General features: G+C 40.2%; 1 non-coding gene across 1 annotated transcript; it reads right to left on the bottom strand.

Moving 5' to 3' along the window:
* Window positions 1–15,310: 15,310 nt before the first annotated feature.
* TRNAG-CCC lies at window positions 15,311–15,383 on the bottom strand. The gene has a single exon. It is a non-coding gene; the product is annotated as a tRNA-Gly (tRNA).
* Window positions 15,384–16,762: the final 1,379 nt, after the last annotated feature.

The following is a 16,762-nucleotide window of genomic DNA, read 5'->3' as shown; positions in this document are numbered from 1 at the left end:
ATAGCAACATTATTCATAACAGCCCAAAAGTGGGACTGACCCAAATGTCCACCACCTGCTGACTGGATAAACAAAACCTGGTCTGTACGTACAATGGAATATTACTCAGCCCTGAAAAGGAATGGAATACTGATACGTGCTACAACATGGATGAACCTTGAAAACATTATGCTAAGAGAAAGAAGCCAGACAGAAAAGGTCACGTGTTGATGATTCTGTGTGCATGAAATGTCCAGAATAAGCAAATTCATAGACACAGAAAGGAGATTCGTTGAGGGGAAGAAGGGTGCATAGGGAGTGATTGCTGATGGGTATGGAGTTTATTGGGGAGATGAAGAAAATGTTCTGGAATTAGGCAGTGGTGATGGTTGCACAACTCTGTGAGCATGTTAAAAACCACTGAATTGTACATTTTAAAATGGTGAATTTTAAGGTATGTGAATTACCTCAATTTTTAATCCATCAGTCAACGAAATCCATCATATGACCAGATCACATCACATGATGTTGACAGTGTCTGACAAAAATTCAACATCCATTCCTGGTTTAAAAAAAAAAAAATCTCAGCAAACTAAAAATAGAAGGTAACTTCCTTAAGCTGAGTGAAGGCAGCTACAAAAAAAAAAAAAAAACCAAAAAAACCCCACAGCTCACACTATACTTAATGGTAAAATAATGCACGCTTTCTTCCTAAGATCAGGAAAAAAAGGCAAGGAGGTGTAGCCTCACCACTCCTATTCACCACTGAACTGAAGTCCTGGTCACTGCAGGAAGAGAAGGAAACAGACAAGAAGTAAGATGTGTACAGATTGGGAAGGAAGAAATAAAACTGTTCCTATTTCAGAAGACATGATTGTCTAGGTAGACAATACTAACAAATCTACCAAAACAAACAAACAAACACCCTCCTAAGAACTAAATTCAGCAAAGTCAGAAAATAAAAAGGTCAAAGTCAGCCTGAAAAATCAGTCTACATACTACCAATGCACAGTTGGAAACCAAAAAAAATTTTTTTTTATTTATTTTGGGCCATGCCACGTGGCTTGCGGAATCTTAGTTCCCCAACCAGGGATCGAACCTGTGCCCTCTGCAATGGAAGCGTGGAGTCCTAACCACTGGACCGCCAGGGAATTCCAAAATATTTTTAAAGCACCATTCACAGTAGTCCCTCCGAAAGGAAACAGATCTAACAAAATCTAAAAGTTACAGATCTAACAAAATATGTGTAAGATCTGTATGCTGAAAACTGTAAAATGCTGAAGAAAGAACTCAAAGAAGACCTAAATTAAATAGACATAGGGCTCATGAACTGGATTACTCAATACAGTTAAGATGTTAATTCTCCCCAAATTGCTCTGTTGATTTCACACAATTCCAATAAAAATCCCAAGAACATTTTTTTGTAGAAATAGACAAGCGGAGTCTAAAATGTATATGCAATAGCAAAAGGACTAGAAAAGTTAAAGTACTTTTGAAAAAAGAAAAAGTTGAAAGACAGACACTACCCAATTTCATGACCTGTAGGAACTATAGTAATCCTGACAGGTTTGGTGAAGAGATAGGCGTGTGCACCAATGGAACAGAAGAGAGTCCAGAAAGAGACCCACGCGTATATAGACAATTGCTTTTTTTTTTAATTAATTAATTTCTTTATTTTTGGCTGTGTTGGGTCTTCGTTGCTGCGCGCGGGCTTTCTCTAGTTGTGGCGAGCAGGGGCTACTCTTCATTGTGGTAGGCAGGCTTCTCGTTGCAGTGGCTTCTCTTGTTGCAGACCACAGGCTCTAGGCACGCGGGCTTCAGTACTTGTGGCGCACGGGCTTAGTTGCTCCGCGGCATGTGGGATCTTCCCGGACCAGGGATAGAACCCGTGTCCCCTGCACTGGCAGGCGGATTCTCAACCACTACACCACCAGGGAAGTCCAGTTGCTTTTGACAAAGGTGCAAAGGCAATTCAGTGAAGGAAGGATAGTCTTTCTAACAAATGGTGTTGGAAAAGTTAGACATCCATAATATCCTAAATAAAGATCCCAACCTAAACCTCAAACTCTATAGAAAAATTAACTCAAAATGGATCATAGAGGGACTTCCCTGGTGGTCCAGTGGCTAAGACTCTGTACTCCCAATGCCGGGGGCCCAGGGTTCGATCCCTGGTCAGGGAACTAGATCCCACATGCCACAACTAAGAGTTCACATGCCACAACTAAAGATCCCGCATTGCCGCAATGAAGATCCCGCATGCAGCAATGAAGATCCCACTGAGACCCAGCACAGCCAAATAAATAAATATATTTTTTAAATGGATCATAGATCTAAATGTAAAATGTGAAAGTATAAAATGTTTATACGAGAACAAAGAAGAAAATCTGCATGACTTGGGTTAAACAAAGATTTCTTAGATGTGACACCAAAAGCACAATCAAAAAAAAAAAGGTTGATAAATCAGACTTCATCAAAATTAAAACACTTCCTCTGTAAAATACAATGATTGTGGTGGTGGTTATATGAATCTATAAATGTGTTAAAACACCTAGAAATGTAAGTGGAAAAAGAAGTTAATTTTACTCTGTGTACATTTTTTAAATAATTTTTTAAAAATCATACCAAAGCAGATGGCAAGCCAGAAGAAATATTTACAACATACAGAAAATATTTGCAAACCATGTAATAGTCAAAGAATTCTATAATATATTGAATATAAAGTGTTCCTACAAAAAAAAAGATTGTCAGATGGGATTCAAAAAATAATTTATATACTGCTTACAAGAAACCAACCTGAAATGTAATTATATAGATAAAGTAAAAGGATGAAACGATACACCACACAAACACTAGTTTTTTTTTAAAGCTGGACTGGCTATATTTAGATTAGATGAGATAGATTAGATTAATATCAATCAAAGTAGACTTCAGAACTGGGAAGATGATTAGGGATAAAGAGAATTACAGGATAATAAAAGAATCAACTAGCCAAGAAGACACAAAATGTGTATGCATCTAAAAACATTGTTTTGAAATACATAAAGCAAAAATTCCTAGAACTGAAAGGAAAAATAGATATTATAGAAGTACCACCTTTACAGCCATGTGAAGTAGTACCTTTGAAGTGGATTCACCAGCCCTAGTAAAGCCCTCAGCTGACTGTGGTCCCAGTCAATATCTTGACTGCAACCTTATCAGAGACCCTGAGCCAGAACTGTCCAGATAAGTCACTCCTGAATTCCAGACCATCAGAAACTGATAAGTGTTTATTAATATTTTAAGACACTAACTTCTAGGTGAATTTGTTACACAGCAATAGATACCTAATAAAGCCTCTCTGGTTCTTTGACCATGACTTAAGCTGAGAATTAAAGCCCTAAGCTAGTCCCTTTCTTCCTGTAACTCTGCAGTGCAGTCAGGAATAGCCAGCCCACCTCACCATTCTTATAGTTTTCCGTAGCTGTTTGTTTTCCCATGGCACTGGGCACTTCTCAAGCAACCACAGTGGTAATCAGTTTATCTGAGATGTCTGTTTATGCCAGGGGACATCAGAATCCCATTTACATTGACAAGGTGCTCAGCACTGAGTTCAAGGTCAGGGGCGTAACCAAATCAATTTCATGGTCCCACCTTTTAAGGTCTACTTCTCTTGCCAGCTGGCTTCCTTCTAACTTCTGACGACGGGAATCACTAAAGGGACCTTGGAAGATGGACAAAGAGGAAAAAGGACTCCTTCCAGCTTTCCAGGGATTGTCTGTATTTCTCCAGCAACAGCAAACACTTGACTTCTGCCCCCAGCTACTTGCAGCAGGCATAGCCCAGGCTGCCCATAGCTCTCTCTTCACAGGTCTGAGTACCAGCCACATGACACAGCCTCCTCAGTAGTCTGGGTACCACCCAAGGGCTCCCGTTCCTCAGGGTTCTGAATACCAGCTACATGGAGATACAATGTAGAGCTCCTAGGTCTTGGTAAATTATAAGGTTTAGTTCCCATTATCCTGACTAGTCCCTGATTGATATAGTACTTGGTACTGGAGTGGGGTTGAAATATTTGCTGGATAGGGCTTCCCTGGTGGCGCAGTGGTTGAGAGTCCACCTGCCGATGCAGGGGACACGGGTTCGTGCCCCGGTCCGGGAAGATCCCACATGCCACGGAGCGGCTGGGCCCATGAGCCACGGCCGCTGAGCCTGCGCGTCCGGAGCCTGTGCTCCACAACAGGAGAGGCCACAACAGTGAGAGAACCGCGTACCTCAAAAAAAAAAAGAAATATTTGCTGGATAAATTAACAGGATAATGAATAATTGAGCTTGTAAGATCTAGGACTCCCAGCTGCCATCTTACTCTCAGGAGGAGCAGCTAAATTATTCCTTCAGTAATTAAATCATTCAACATCTGCTCTTTGTCTATGTTAACCTCTTTACCACTCCATCAGATGAGTCCATCAACGCCTTTCTGCTTCCACCTCTTGGCCCGATAACTTTATTTTTTTTAATTTATTTTACTGAAGTAGAGTTGATTTACAACGTGTTAATTTCTGCTGTAGAGCAAAGTGAGTCAGTTATACATGTATATGCATTCTTTTTCATATTATTTTCCATTGTGGTTTATCAGAGGATATTGAATATAGCTCCCTGTGCTATACAGTAGGACCTTGTTGTTTAATCCGTTCTATATATAATAGTTTGCATCTGCTAATCCCAAGCTCCCACGCCATCCCTCACCTACCCCCCTCCCCCTTGGCAACCACAAGTCTGTTCTCTATGTCTGTGAGTCTGTTCCTGTTTCATAGATATGTTCATTTGTGTCGTATTTTAGGTTCCACATATAAGCGATATCATATGGTATTTGTCTTTCTCTGTCTGGCTTACTTCACTTAGTATGATAATCTCTAGGTTCATCCATGTTGCTGCAAATGGCATTTTTTCATTCTTTTTTATGGCTGAGTAGTATTCCATTGTATATATGTACCACATCTTCTTTATCCATTCATCTGTCGATGGACATTTAGGTTGTTTCCATGTCTTGACTATTGTGAATACTGCTGCTATGAATATAGAGATGCAGGTATCTTTTTGAAGTATAGTTTTGTCCATATATATGCCCAGGAATGGGATTGCTGGATCATATGGCAACTCCATTTTTAGTTTTTTGAGGAACATCCATGCTGTTTCCATAGTGGCTGCATCAATTTACATTCCCACCAGCAATATAGGAGGGTTCCCTTTTTTCCACACCCTCTCCAGCATTTGTTATTTGTAAATTTTTTAAAAGATGGCCATTCTGACCAGTGTGAGGTAATACCTCATTGTACTTTTGATTTGCATTTCTCTAGCAGTTAGTGATGTTGAGCATCTTTTCATGTGCCTGTTGGCCATCTGTATGTCTTCTTTGGAGAAATGTCTATTTAAGTCTTCTGTCTTTTTTTTTTTTTTTTTTTTTTTTTTTGCGGTACGCGGGCCTCCCACTGTTGTGGCCTCTCTCGTTGCGGAGCACAGGCTCCAGACGCACAGGCTCAGCGGCCATGGCTCGCGGGCCCAGCTGCTCTGCGGCACGTGGGAACTTCCCGGACCGGGGCACGAACCCGTGTCCCCTGCATCGGCAGGCGGACTCTCAACCACTGCGCCACCAGGGAAGCCCTTCTGCCCAGTTTTTGATTGGGTTGTTTGTTTTTTGTTGTTGTTGAGTTGTATGAGCTGTTGTATATTTTGGAAATTAAGCCCTTGTCGGTCACATCATTTGCAAATATTTGCTCCTAGTCTGTAGGTTGTCTTTTTGTTTTATTTATGGTTTCCTTTGCTATACAAGAACTTGCAAGTTTGATTAGGTCCCATTTGTTTATTTTTGCTTTTATCTCTGTTGCTTTGGGAGACTGACCTAAAAAAACATTGGTGCAATTTATGTCAGAGAATGTTTTGCCTATGTTCTCTTCTAGGAGTTTTATGATGTCATGTCTTATATTTAAGTCGTTAAGCCATTTTGAATTTATTTTTGTGTATGGCATAAGGGAGTGTTCTAACTTCACTGATTTACATGAGGCTGTCCAGCTTTCCCAACACCACTTGCTGAAGTGACTGCCTTTTTTCCATAGTATATTCTTGGCTCCTTTGTTGAAGATTAATTGACCACAGGTGAGTCGGTTTATTTCTGGTTAGCCCAATAAATTTAAATAAGACTCAGACTCTGCAACCCTCTGTTTGAATAAGAAATCCAACAGGTTTGGAGTTTTATTAAATTTTTGCAGGTAGGGAAAGGAAAAAATTGCCAATGATCCTTTCTTGACTTAATAAAAAGATTAATTATGTATATCTTTCAGAAAGCATATACATCAAATTAAACACTATTATAAGCGCAACAAATTATTAAATGAGATAACCAGAGGACTTTCCTGGTGGCGCAGTGATTAAGAAGCCACCCGACAATGCAGGGGACACGGGTTCGAGCCCTGCTCCAGGAAGATCCCACATTCAATGGAGCAGCTAAGCCCGTGCACCACAGCTACTGAGCCTGCGCTCTAGAGCCCACAAGCCACAACTACTGAGCCCATGTGCCACAACTACTGAAGCCCCCGTGCCTAGAACCTGTGCTTTGCAATAAGAAATGCCACCGTAATGAGAAGCCTGTGCACCGCAATGAAGAGTGACCTCCCCTTGCTGCAACTAGAGAAAGCTGGCGCGCAGCAACGAAGACCCAACGCAGCCGAAAATTAATTAATTAATTATTTTAAAAAGGTAACCAGAATGTAGACTTTCAGGGATTATTGGTTACAGTTCACATAATATAGTGAAAGACCCTGAAGTCTGAGTGTCTTAAAAGACTCATTTGGGACTTCCCTGGAGGCACAGTGGTTAAGAATCCACCTGCCAGTGCAGGGGGACATGGGTTCGAACCCTGGTCTGGGAAGATCCCATATGCTGTGGGGCAACTAAGCCCATGCACCACAACTACTAAGCCCACGTGCCACAACTACTGAAGCCCGCGTGCCTAGAGCCTGTGCTCCACAACAAGAGGAGCCACTGCAATGAGAAGCCCGCGTACCACAACAAAGAGTAGCCCCCACTCGCTGCAGCTAGAGAAAGCCCGTGCACAGCACTGAAGACCAAACACAGGCAAAAATAATAAATAAATAAATTTAAAACGTAAAAATAAAAAAACCTCATTTGAACAACTACCATTTCTAGAAGAAGATTATACATTTGCAAACTGTCACATCAGATAGGAGTGCAGAACTGATACTTTGGTGAATGCTCTATCAGAAATAGCTTTATGATCCTCAGTGATGGTCTGCATCTCTGCAGCTGTAGGACAAGGCAACATATACTTCTCTTACATTTTCTTTACTAGCAGCATTTTCAAACCTACTCCCCAGAATTCCATTAATTAGCACCGAAAAACAGAAGAGACCTAATAAACCCAAAACATAAAGTAGGGAAAAGAACTGCCAAGATAATTTTTAGATAAAATCTACACACAAGAGCTTCCCTGGTGTCGCAGTGGTTGAGAGTCCACCTGCCGATGCAGGGGACACGGGTTCGTGCCCCGGTCCGGGAAGATCCCACATGCCGCGGAGCGGCTGGGCCCGTGAGCCATGGCCACTAAGCCTGCGCGTCCAGAGCCTGTGCTCCGCAATGGGAGAGGGCACAACAGTGAGAGGCCCACGTACTGCAAAAAAAAAAAAAAAAAATCAACACAGGGTTATATAAAAGAATCTAGAGGGGCTTCCCTGGTGGTGCAGGGGTTAAGAATCCGCCTGCCAATGCAGGGGACACAGGTTCAAGTCCTGGTCCGGGAAGATCCCACATGCCACGGAGCAACTAAGCCCGTGAGCCACAGTTACTGAGCCTGTGCTCTAGAGCCTGCAAGCCACAACTACGGAAGCCCACACGCCTAGAGCCCGTGCTCCGCAACAAGAGAAGCCACCACGATTAGAAGCCCATGCACTGCAACGAAGAGTAGCCCCCGCTCGCCTCAACTAGAGAAAGCCCGCACCCAGTAACAAAGACCCAACACAGCCAAAAGTAAATAAATAAGAATCTAGAATCTCTTCAACATAATATGCACAAGGTTCAGAGTAAAATCCAAAATCTTCAATATAAAACCAATAGGAAAATGTGACCAATCTCGACAGAAAAGAAAGTCAATCATCCAAGGCCAATCCCCAAATATCGACATTAGCACTATGGAATTTTATTTTAAAGTAGCTATTATAATTATGCCAATGAAGTAAAGGAAAATTTTTTCATGATGAATTAGGAAATCTTAGTGGAGAAATGGAAACTATGAAAAAGAAGCAAATTGAAATTCTAGAACTTAAAAATATCTAACATAAAAAATTTGGGAATTCCCGGGTGGTCCAGCAGTTAGGACTCCGCGCTTCCACTGCAGGGAGGCTGGGTTCAATCCCTGGTCGGGGAACAAAGATCCTGCAAGCCATGCAGTGAGGCCAAAAAAAGTGAAAAAAAGGAATTGAATTCAGAAGGAGTTGCATTGTAGCCTTGGTTACTTTGGCTTCACTTCTTTTTTTTTTTTTGCGGTACGCGGGCCTCTCACTGTTGTGGCCTCTCCCCTTGCGGAGCACAGGCTCCGGACGCGCAGGCTCAGCGGCCATGGCTCACGGGCCCAGCCGCTCCGCGAACCGAGGCACGAACCCGTGTCCCCTGCATCGGCAGGCGGACTCTCAACCACTGCGCCACCAGGGAAGCCCTGGCTTCACTTTTATATTTAACTCTAGTAGTGTCCTAGAATCTAAGCACCACGAGACTGTGCCACCTCTCTCTGCTTTGTAGCCTCACCCCATACCCAGCAAATTCCCCGAGAAAGTAGGGGCTGTAGGCTTGTCAGGTTGTTCAACCTATTTATCTGTTTTTAAGAAATGTATAATCATTAGAACATAACACTTTTTCAGGAACAAATCTACCTTACACATATTCTACAAACCAACTTGTTTCCAAATATAAATAGTTACCCACATTTTATTTAGTTAAAATGTTGTTTTGGGGACTTCCCTGGCGGTCCAGTGGTTAGGACTCCGTGCTTCCATTGCAGGGGGCAGGGGTTCCATCCCAGGTCGGGGAACTAAGATCACACATGCCGCGAGGTGTGGCCAAAAATTTAAAAAAAAAAAAAGTTGTTTTGGTTGTAAAACCAATCTTCTGTTTCTGAAAATAATCAAATACTTCATGTATCTGAACTGCTTTTACAAATGGACTAATAAACCTTAAGCTAAACAAGATTTTATACATGTATTTTTAATTAAGATATAATTCACATAAAATTCATCCTTCTACAGATAATCAAGCATTTTTTTAAGTGAATAATGTTTTTTAAAATTCCATCGGTATTTTTATTTGTTTGTTTATTTATTTATTTTTGGCTGTGTTGGGTCTTTGCTGCGCGCAGGTTTTCTCTAGTTGCGGCGAGCAGGGGCTACTCTTCCTTGTGGTGTGCAGGCTTCTCATTGCGGTGGCTTCTCTTGTTGCAGAGCATGGGCTCTAGGTGCACAGGCTTCAGTAGTTGTGGCGTGTGGACTCAGTAGTCGTGGCTCGCGGGCTTAGTTGCTCCACAGCATGTGGGATCTTCCCAGACCAGGGCTTGAACCCATGTCCCCTGCATTGGCAGGCGGATTCTTAACCACTGTGCCACCAGGGAAGTCCCTCAAGCAGTTTTTAATGTATTTACAAAGTTATATTTACAGCCATCAGCACGATCAAATCACAGAACATTTCATCACCCCTGAAAGAAATCCCATCCACACTAGTAGACACTCCCCATTCCCCCGCTCCACAGCCTCTGAAAACCACGAATCTACTTTCCGTTTCTATGGATTTTCCTATTCTGGACATTCCAGAATCATACAGTATGTGGCCTTTTGTGTCTGGCTTCTTCCATTTAGGATAATGTTTTCAAGTTTCATCCATCTTGTAGCATGATTCATCCATTCCTCTTTAGGGCTGAATAATGTTCCATTGTATTCATGTACTGCATTTTGTTTATCCATTCATGAGCTGATGGACATTTGGATTGATTCCACCTTTTGACTATTATAACACTGCTGTGGGCATCTGTTACCAGTTTTTGTATGAACATGCATTTCCAGTTCTCTTCAGCATATACCTAAGAGTGGATTGCTGGCAGATATGGGAACTCTATGTTTAACTTTTTGAAGAACTGCCAAACTGTTTTGCAAAGTGCCGAGAGTTTTATAGTTTCAGATCTTACATTTAGACCTGTGATTTGAGTTAATTTTTGTATCTGACATGAGGTAGGGGTCCAGCTTCATTCTTCTGCACGTGGATAGTGAGTTGTCCCACTACCATTTGTTGAAGAGACTGTTCTTCCCCCATTGAATGATCTTGGCACTCTTGTCAAAAATCGGTTGACCATATTCGTATGGGTTTATTTCTGAACTTTCCACTTTATTCTGTTGATTAATATGTTTATCTTTATGCCAGTATCAACAGTCTTGATCTCTGTTACTTTGTAGTAACCTTTGGCATCAGGAAAGGTGAACCATCCAACTTTGTTCTTCTTTTTCAAGATTGTTTTGGCTATTTGGGGTCCATTAAATTTCCATATGAATTTTAGGAACAGCTTGTCTGTTTCTGGGGCAAAAAAAAAAACCCAGCTAGGGTTTTTTTGTTTTGGTTTTTTGGTTTGTTTTGCGGGGGGGGGGGGGGGGGGTTGTTCTTTGTTTTGGGGTTTTTGTTGTTTTTTGGGGGTTTTCTGTTTGTGTTTTTTTGGCTGCTTTGGGTCTTCATTGCTGTGCGCAGGCTTTCTTTAGTTGCGGCGAGCGGGGGCTACTCTTGGTCACAGTGCGTGGGCTTCTCATTGCAGTGGCTTCTCTTGTTGTGGAGCACAGGCTCTAGGCACGCGGGCTTCAGTAGTTGTGGCACTTGGGTTCAGTAGTTGTGGCTCCTCGGCTCTAGAGCACAGGCTCAGTAGTTGTGGCTCGAGGGCTTAGTTGCTCCATGGCATGTGGGATCTTCCTGGACCAGGGCTTGAACATGTGTCCCCTGCATTGGCAGGTGGATTCTTAACCATTGTGTCACCGGAGAAGTCCCCTAGCTAGGGTTTTTGATAAAGATTGCTTTGAATCTGTAGATCAGTTGAGGAGTATTGGAGTATTGATATCTTAACAATATTGACTCTTCTAATCCATGAACATGTCTTTCCATTTATTTGAGTCTTAAATTTCTTTCAATGACGTTTTGAAGTTTTCATCGTATAAGTTGTGCACTTCTTTTGTTACATTTATTCCTAAGCACTTTGTTCTTTTAATGAAATTGTTCATTTTGGGGGGGGGTTGTTCATTGCTAGTGAATGCAAATACAATTGATTTTTGTATATCAATCTTTTTTCCTTGCTGAACTCTTTTATTAGCTCTACTAATTTTTTGTGGATTTCTCAGGATTTTCTATATACAAGATCATGTCATCTGCAAATATAGTTTTTATTTTTCCCTTCCAGTCTGAATGCCTTTATCTGCCTTTCTTCCCTAATTGCCCTGACTAGAACCTCCAGTACAATGTTGAACAGACGTGGCAAGAGCAGACACCCTTGTCTTGTTCCTGATCTTAGAAAGCTTTCAATCTTTCACCATTACATATGATGTTAAGCCGTGGGTTTATGCCGTTTATCAGGCTGAGGAAGTTTCCTGCTGTTCTTAGTTTGTTGAGTGTTACCATGACAGGGTGTTGAATTTTGTCAACTGCTTCTTCTGCATCTATTGAGATGATCACGCGGGTTTTGTAACCAATACTCTAAGTAGAAAGAACTCTATTTTTCAAATAAGTTAGTATCTGTTTCTGTGGTTCACATGCATATATTAACTTTCTCTTTTATAAGAAACTTTAAGTTGATCACTTACATTAAGCATTATAAAATAAAGGCAAAGTGGGCTTCCCTGGTGTCACGGTGGATAAGAATCCGCCTGCCAATGCAGGAGACACAGATTCGATCCCTGGCCCAGGAAGATCCCACATGTTGCAGAGCAACTAAGCCCGTGCACCACAACTACTGAGCCTGCGCTCTAAGAGCCTGTGAGCCATAACTACTGAAGTCCGCATGCTTAGAGCCTGTGCACCGCCATGAAAAGAAGCCCCCGCTCGCCACAACTAGAGAAAGCCCGCGCGCAACAGCTAAGACCCAACGCAGCCAAAAATAAATAAATTTATAAATTTTTTAAAAAATAAAAAGAACTTTTAATTTTAAAAAACTATTAAAAATATAAATAAATAAAGGCAAAGCTAATTGCCTATTAGCAAACTACTCTGTATGCAACAATTGCCAATATCAGAAATACTATTTAGTGGTTGTCAATTACATGCCCTGAAATAGGAAACAAAATTCACTTACTATATTGTTTTTCAGATAGCTCCTGGCCTTCAGAATCAGAAATAGGGACTTGCCTGTCAGTCCAGTGGTTAAGACTCCGCACTTCCACTGCAGGGGGGCAGGTTCGATCCCTGATTGGGGAACTAAGATCCCACATGCCACATGGTGCAGCAAAAAAAAAATAAATAAAAAAAAAATATATATATACACATACATATATATATATGTGTATACACACACACACATACATACAGAATCAGAAATAAGGATTTCCCGTAAATAAGAACCACTGCAGTGCATCTAGTGGTTAAGTCAGTTGTTTTCTTCCCAGCTGTGGCACCACATTATTAAAAGCGTTATGCACCTAGGAATGACGCTGCGGTTAGCTGATAAGTCAAATAATGCCTGTCTCCTTTTAAAAAGAGTGTTCTGTGTTCACAATTACTTCAAAATGTGATTACATTCAAATAATTGATATCTCATGCTCTAGCAATTACAGAAGTGTGATTTTTGACATACGGCAATTTTATAACTTAGGCAAGTGTAAAATGCTAAAAGATGTGAACAGCTGTTCTGTTTAAGCTTAGAGTGCTTCGAAATGTAGGTAATAGATTTCAGTTAACATAATCAGCCTCTAATACAGCCTTCTAAATCATAAAGACTTTTGGAAATACAAATATAAACAAGGGAATTACTTTTCCAAATTACAAAATTTTGGCAAATCAATACAGTACTTTGTAATACAGTAAAACTGTGTTGTATTTGTTGGAATCATATATCACTTTAACGGTAATTCCCACCACAAAAATACTATTTAAGTATGAAATCAAATTACTAAGTCTTTTTATCAGAGTTTATAGCAGAACCAGCTGTTTTATATAGATTAATATGGCTTTTAAAATTATATACTTTCCTTCTTTTAGAGTGCATTCCTTCTTGTAAGCTGCTGAGTTAATACAGCAAAGCAATCACATGTATGTAAAATGGGCTCTGTTTCCTTCTGAGGTTGGCCCAAAACCATTCATGAAAAGGTTTAAAATTCTACTTTAAGAAGCTCAAACATGCCAATAACTAATTTTGCAAATATTGTTAATTCTTCCATAAATAGGAAAACCCTCAATGATAGATGATCACATATATAGGTTTTTTTTTTTAATTGTGAACCAACATGACCTATTTCAAGCCCAATATCCTTAGATTATTTTTCTGGTTTCGATGTACTGGCTAGTACCACCTATACAGTGTTGAACAGAAGTGGATATTGGACAAGCTTTTCTTGTTCCTAATTTTAAAAGGATACTTTCAGTATTTCTCTTTTGAAAATTATTTTTATTATAGGATTTTGGTAAATACTCTGTATCCAGTTAAACAAGTTCCCTGCTTTCATTGTTTGCTAAGAGGTTGTAACATGAATAGATTTTGAAAAGTATGGAATATTTCCTATTCATCTATTGGGGTGCTTATGGTTTTTCTTTGTAAAACTGACAATGTGATAACTTACATTAATTTTTTAAGATTATTTTATTTTATTTTATTTTGGCCACACCACGCGGCATGCAGGATCTTAGTTCCCCGACCAGAGATTGAACCCACGCCCCCTGCAGTGGAAGCGCAGAGGCTTAACCACTGGACTGCCAGAGAAGTCCCTACATGAATTTTTTTAAATGTTAAAAACCTTGCATTCTTGGAACAAACCCAATTTTGCTATAATGTGTTCAGTTTTGTACATACTGTTGGATTTTATTGGCTAAGATTTTTTTATGATACTTACACCCATAATTCAGAGGAAGATGGTCCTCTAGCTTTCCATTCCCCTGTTATCCTTTTTTTGGTTTGGCATTGAGCCTTTACTAGCCTCATATAATATTTGGGTACTATTCTTTTTGTTTTTTCTTTTTCTATTCTCTAGAAGACTATGTATTACACTCTTGTGGAATTCCTTGAATGTTTGGCAGAAGTCACCTATAAGGCTGCTGTGAATGTTGTCATTTTCTAAAGACTTAACATACCGTTCAATTTCTTTCATTGACTGAAAGAAAAGCACACAACGTTAAGAGCTGTGAGTTGAGTTTTATTCAGTGTTTTGCTGAGGACTATAGCCCAGGAGACAGCCTCTCAGACAGCTCTGAGAAACTGCTCTGAAGATGTGGGGGGAGAAGCCAGTATATATATAATTTTGGCTAAGGAGCACATACAATCAGGCATACATCTCAGTAGGAAGTTACTGCTAGTCACAAGGAACAGATATCCCAGTTAATGATTCTAGTGCTTTTCTAAGTATGGGAAGATGCAAGAATCTGGGTTCATAAAAATGTTTCCCAAAGTATAGCTAAGTATCTAAGGGCCTGTTTTTCCTATTTTCCCAAAGTACAAAGTGCCTCGTCCTGTTCTTGGTCTTGAATTCCTTTCAGGCTGCGCTGTAGGTCAGTGACTGCAGTGGCTAACGACTTGATTCTTGGAAAACTGTATGGTATGCAACATTTTTGTTTTACACTTTGATGATTTTCTACGTCATCTTGAGTCAGTTTTGATAATTTGCATTTTTCTAGAAAACTCACCATTCGACTTAAGATTTTAAATTATTGTTAGAAAATGATAGGTAGTTTAAATCTCTCTGTCCTCTTTATCATTTCTGAAAATGTTAATTTGTGCCTCTTTTTCTTCTTGATAATTTTCCCACAGGTTTCTTTTTATAGATCTTCTTTATTATTTATTTGTTTGACAGTTCATTAATTTTTGCTCTTGTTTAGGTTCCTTCCTTCCTTCTGATTTCTTTTCATTTGCTCCATTTTTCTTTTTCTACATTTCTGAGATTATTTGCTCTTTCTTATTTTATATATAATTTATTTTTAAATACAGGTATTTATGGCTGTACATTGAACTCCTATAGCCACATCCTACAGTTTTTTTTTTTTTAATATTAATTAATTTATTTATTTGGCTGCGCTGGGTCTTAGTTGTGGCATGCGGGATCTTTTAGTTGCAGCATGTGGGATCTAGTTCCCTGACCAGGGATCGAACCTGGGCCCCCTGCATTGGGAGTGCAGCGTCTTAACCACTGGACCACCAGGGAAGTCCCTACAGATATTTAGTGTTTGTATTAGTTTCCTATGGCTGCTATAACAAATTGCCACAAACTTGGTGGCTTAAAACAACAGAAATATTTTCTCTCACTGTTTTGGAAATCTGAAAATCAGTGTCACTGGGCCAAAATCAGGGTGTCAGCAGGTTTCCGTATAACACTTACAAGCCCCACAAGTATCTCCAAACCTGTAAGTGCACAACATTAAATAGCAAATTAAAAAACACCATGAAAAGTCAACACATTTTCATGGAATAAAGAAAAAGTCCTCACATTTTCATTTTGCACTGGGATCCACAAATTACATAGCTGGCCCTGCTTCTGGGACTCCCGTTACATGTATGTTGATATACTAGATAGCGTTCCACTCAACAATTTTTCTTTATTTTCTGTCTAGTCTTCAGACTGGATCATCTGTATGGACCTATGTATCTTCAAATTTGCTAATGCCTTCTTCTGTCAACTCAAATCTGTTGTTGAGTTTCTCCAGTGAATTTTTTATTTCAGTTACTGTACTTTTCAACTCCAGAATTCCTATCTGGTTCTTTTTAAGCCATTTCCATTTCTTTATTGATGTTCTTTATTTGATAATTGTCATACTTTCCTTTAATTCAATAAACATGTATTCTTTAGTTCTTTGAACATATTTATAATAGCTGATTTAAAGTCTTTGTCTGCTAAGTCCAGTGTCTGGGCCTCTTCAGACAGTTTCTTATTACTTCTTTTCCCCCTGTGTTTGGGCTATACTTTCCTGTTCCTTTGCATGTCAGTCAGACCAAAATTTGTGTGTCCGTGCAGCCGTGTCCTAGCTGTGTGAAATGTGTGTGTCCGTGCAGCCGTGTCCTAGCTGTGTGATTTGGAGCAAGCTACTTTATCAGTCTGAGCCTCATTTTCCACAAATGTAAGTTAGAAATAGCTCTGTTGGGAGGATTAAATGAGATCTGCCTCATAATTTTTTACTAAAAACTGAACATTTTAGAGAATATATTGTAACTCTGGATCCTGACCTCCCAGGGACTGTTGTTGTTGATTCTATCGTTGTTGTTGTTTGCTGCTTGGCCGGTTGGTTGACTTAGTGACTTGTCTGGACTAATTCTTTATAGTTTGTCTTCCCCACAGTGTGCAGCCACCGAAGTCTCTGTTCAGTTTTATTCTGGTGTGGTGTTTTGTTGTTGTTGTTTTTTCATCTTGTTTTTACTTTTAAGCTTGACTCCCTAGGTATCACCCCTGGGTCAGCATAGCTTAGTGGCCAGCCAGTGGTTGGTCAGAAGTTTTTCTTAAACACCTTGAGCCCGTGCCTTCCGCCCTTTGCCAAGTGGGTCTGTGTGTGGACTGGGGCACACAAAGTTCAGGCAGGTTACAAGTCTGCC

Source organism: Phocoena sinus, chromosome 15 (genome assembly GCF_008692025.1).
Source record: "Phocoena sinus isolate mPhoSin1 chromosome 15, mPhoSin1.pri, whole genome shotgun sequence".
In the NCBI taxonomy this organism is placed as follows: domain Eukaryota; kingdom Metazoa; phylum Chordata; class Mammalia; order Artiodactyla; family Phocoenidae; genus Phocoena; species Phocoena sinus.
This window is presented reverse-complemented; position numbering and strand designations above follow the sequence as displayed.